Below are 4,355 nucleotides of genomic sequence, written 5' to 3' on the forward strand. Positions count from 1 at the left end.
GTGATTCCTTAGAAATAATACTGCATCTCCCTGTTTCTATTTATACCCTCAAATCAGTGTTTTAAAAAATCAATTTTTCCCTTTGCTTATACTTTTTAGGACTCCTACTCCATGGAAAAGAAATCACTTCACTACAGCACTGCTGCTCTTCCCATTCTCCTCTTGAGCCCTCACCAACCCTCCCTCTCCATCCTTACCCTGACCACCCCTCCCCTCTGCCCAGCACCTAAGAGCAGGGATCACACCGCAGGGTGATGAGCAGTGGTGCAGTCTCGCCTGGCATTCTGTTACTAGGATGTGGCTTTGGAGAAGGCTGCTAGGATGCTTGCAAACACAACGTCAGGGGTCTGGGATGCATCGATGGCAGAGTGGATCCCCCGTTTACTGTAGTACTCCACCAGCGGGGCAGTCTGAGTGTGATAGGTCTCCAGGCGGATTTTCAAGGCCTTCTTATTATCATCCGATCGGCGGACCAAGGGTTCCCCGGTGATATCATCTTTCATGGGCTCCTTTGGGGGGTTGAGCTCCTCGTGGTAGGAACGGCCACTCTCGGGGTGAATCAGTCTTCCTGTGATTCTCCGCATCAGCAGAGAGTCTGGGATGCTGAAATCAATCACAGAATCAAGCTTCTCTTTCCTCTTCTCCATGAGGTCATCGAGCATTTCTGCCTGCCTCACAGTCCGAGGGAAGCCATCTAGAAGAAAACCACTTTTGCACGGAGGCGTCTCCAAATTCTTCTCAATGAGCTCCACGACCATTTCATCGCTCACCAGTTTCCCAGCATCCATAGTTGCCTTCAGCTTTTTTCCCAGCTCTGAGCCAGAAGCCCTCAGCATGTCCCCAGTAGCCAAATGGCAGACACAGAAGTTTTCAGTCAACTTGGGTGCCTGGATACCCTTGCTGGCTCTGGGCGGCCCCAGAAGCACGGCCCGGATGCCTTCAGGACACTTGAACACATTTTTAAAGCTGCGTTTGTCACAGCGTTGTGATTATTAATTAGGTTTCCTCCACTTTACAGAGAGCTCTTGTGAGAACAGATTTTCTCCCGTATCCTCAGTGCCCAGCACGAGCCCATTGGAACCTCAAAGCTCCTGCCGAAGTTCAGCGCTCAACTTTGGTGATACTGGCAGAGTGACAGTTAATGAGGTAAACTGAGGCAGAAGGCCAGTCTGATGGCCTTCTGTATCTTTTTAAAATGTTGACTGGGGTTAAATGTTTTTCACAGATGATAATGTCGTTGACACTTTTTCAGCTGCTTCTTTCCACTGGATAACTCTGTTTATAGTGGGTTAGCTCTTCAATAGCTTATTCATTTTTGTGTTTTCCATTTAAAAACATGGCTACAGGGCTTCCCTGGTGGCGCAGTGGTTGAGAGTCCGCCTGCCGATGCGGGGGACACGGGTTCGCGCCCCGGTCCGGGAAGATCCCACATGCTGAGCGGCTGGGCCCATGAGCCATGGCCGCTGAGCCTGTGTGTCCGGAGCCTGTGCTCCGCAACGGGAGAGGCCACAACAGTGAGAGGCCCGCGTACCGCAAAAAAAAAAGAAAAAAAGAAGTAAAAACATGGCTACAGCCTCGTGTGCTGCAACACACAGACATATGGTTCGTTGCTAGGCTAAACCCAGACATCTGTTGAAGGCCAACCTAGGGCTGGTGTCCTAGGGCCATGCTTATCTGGGACAGGATGTCAGACAGATCATTTGTTCATAAGGAACAAAACCCCACTCCTACTAAAGTAAATAAAACAGACAGTGCAGGGAGGTCTCCCAGACAGTCACCGGTACAGCTCTGGGGACACACTTGTTGAACGGATGGATCTCCGTTTTGGAGTTCGTTATTCACGTGCCATCCCTGCATATGGCTGCTGCTTTCTGTCCCTCTTTCAGTGTGCCAATTCTGAATTCCTGGACAGAGGCTACGTCTGCATATTGGCTCATCTTGGTTTGAGAATCTATCCTGGACCCAAGAGTAGAGTCTCACAGGAGAGGAGCTACCCCTTCTAGAGGTCATGTTCAATAAAAATTAACCTGGAAGAAAAACTGGGAACTCCTCTACTTGCAAGGGAAGCTCATTCAGAAGCCACCACTTTCGAAGTAAGTAAGCTGGGACCAAGAGGAAGTAGACTAAAACTATCTAGGAGAACAAGGGCTTGGCAAAACCTAGGATCTATCTAGAGGACAGTAACAGGAAACAGAAATGGTTTCCCTTTGCAAAGTGCTCTTCTGTTTACAGAGCGCAGTCCTGTACACTGGCTGTCCAGTGAGTTTCCCGAGGTCGGAACTGAGTCTAGTTCAAATATGTATTCCCTCATATTCCTTTGTACCTTCCGGTATAAAGCAGGTGTCTGGCAAATGTCAGGCAGATGAATACATTTGGTCCTTCTGGTAATCTTGTGAGGCAGATGTGACATAAAATAGAACCACTTGGTGGTGAAGGAGGCAAAGGTTCATTGTAAATAAGTGATGTGCCCAGGCTCATACACGTTGCATACGATGAAAGCAGAACTCAAGCCTTGGACTTCTGTCTCCTGGCCAAGTGGTCTTTCCACGATACCATAAAGAAACGTGAACTAGCCTTAAAGATCAGGGAGTGTGAGAGAGAACATGATGATGGATGGAGAGGTGGGGTGCAATTGTGATGGATATTGCTGTTTTGACAAGATGCCCTTTAACTTCATTTCACCCCTTACCTGGTACACTTAGAATGGGAATTGTAAACTTTTACTGTAAGTATCTTGTTGTCTTTTTTCTGGGGAGGGGTACCCTAAAATGTCTTAAAGTGAAGGTGGAAGCTTAGTTTCATTCAAACAAATCTGCCCTCCACCTTCCGCTGGGCTCCTTACAAAGACTCCTCTTTAACACTTAGTGCCAGAGGGGACATCTGGTTGCATAGCTCTCCGGGGATTTCAAGGGCTTTGTTCAGAGCCAATTAAGCCCACCTGTTCCATCTCCCTCCCCCCCCCCCCAGGCGGAGGGCATGTTCCTCTAGCACTTATCAAATGCTACCCTCACGTCTTCCCTGCCTCCCTCTATTAATGTTAACTAGGCAGGAAAGGCTTGATGTTGACTGAAAGGACTCAGGATTCCATTTGTGAGGAGCTGACAAGTAGAGAAAATTCATATATTATATGGCTGGAAGCAATAGCGTTTTCTCTAATTTGTTATACTGGTTCTTATCCATAGCTTTTGTCATTTTTTATTCCTCTTTTTTTTTTTTAACTGAAGCGTTCCTATGTTCCAGGGCAAAGGTAGGCAGCCCGAAGCTCCTTTCCATCTTGCTTTGTCTGTGGTGTTTTTAACGAGCCACTCTCTTGGAGTAAGGACTGTGCACTGCTGGGTGTCCTGACCTCCTTTCCCTTCCACCCTCTTGAACCGTTCATTCTCCCAACCTGGAGAGAGTTTGCTCTATGGACAGATGCCTTTGATAGCACAGAACCCCTGCTGTGTGTGCCCTGTGTTGTCTGCCACCCTGAGCATCCATGTTTCCTGAAAACGATGTTGAGAATTTAGCTGTCGTGGTGTCCCCCTCTGAGCTGCTTTGTGACTTAGCCTGTCACAGAGAGGATTTGGGAGAACGAGAGCTGCTGCCCCTAGGGTTTAGTGAGTTGTTCCTCTGGCAGAGAGGTTTAAATCGAAGTGGCGAAACTTCCTAAGACCCTCTTAAGAAAAATAGGGTGGTGGTTAATTTCCCTCGTGTTTTGAGAGCACTTCCCAGTTTTCCATTGGGGAACCACCCCCCACTTTCAGTCCATGTGTTGAAGTGGAGCTGGTCCCATTCCCATTTCCAACTGGGCAGTCCCATCCTCTTGGATATGGTGATTGTTTCAAAACTGACCACATGGTCCAAGCTTGACCATTAAGAAACTGCTTTGCTGCTTTTGCCTTCCCTACATTTAGGGAAAGAGAGTCTCTCTCTTCCTGAAATTTCAGACTCTCGGGTCCATAAAAATGTAGAACTGCTGGGGTCATTTTTGCCACCATTTGAGCCCAACAGAAGAGAGCCATCAAGAGCTAGAAACATTGTCCTGATGAAATCATTGAGCCCCTGGATTTAGCCAAGCCTAAATATGAATGAGACTCTGGACATCTCAATGATATGAGCACATCTGCACCTTGCTACCCCACCTTGCAAATTTTTGTGGCTGAAGTCAGTTTCAATGAGTTTCTGCCGTTTGTGGCAATAAGAGTCCTGATGGATACAACAGTGTTACAAGGGGGAGGAGACTGGGGGACAGAAGGAAGAGGTTTGTCCTCTGCTCAATCCCAGGGTTACTTTTCAGGGGGTGGGAAGGTCTGTCTGATTCCACAGGCCCGCTGGAAATCTCAGTCCTGGAGAATGAGTTCTAAGATTAGCAT

The 4,355-nt window shown here is 47.9% G+C and overlaps 1 pseudogene; it reads right to left on the minus strand.

Moving 5' to 3' along the window:
* Positions 1 to 208: 208 nt before the first annotated feature.
* LOC112393155 (adenylate kinase 2, mitochondrial pseudogene) lies at positions 209 to 851 on the minus strand (annotated as a pseudogene).
* Between the last annotated feature and the right edge of the window lie 3,504 nt (positions 852 to 4,355).

This window comes from Neophocaena asiaeorientalis, unplaced genomic scaffold (assembly GCF_003031525.2).
Source record: "Neophocaena asiaeorientalis asiaeorientalis breed wild unplaced genomic scaffold, Neophocaena_asiaeorientalis_V1.1 scaffold264, whole genome shotgun sequence".
Lineage (NCBI taxonomy): Eukaryota > Metazoa > Chordata > Mammalia > Artiodactyla > Phocoenidae > Neophocaena > Neophocaena asiaeorientalis.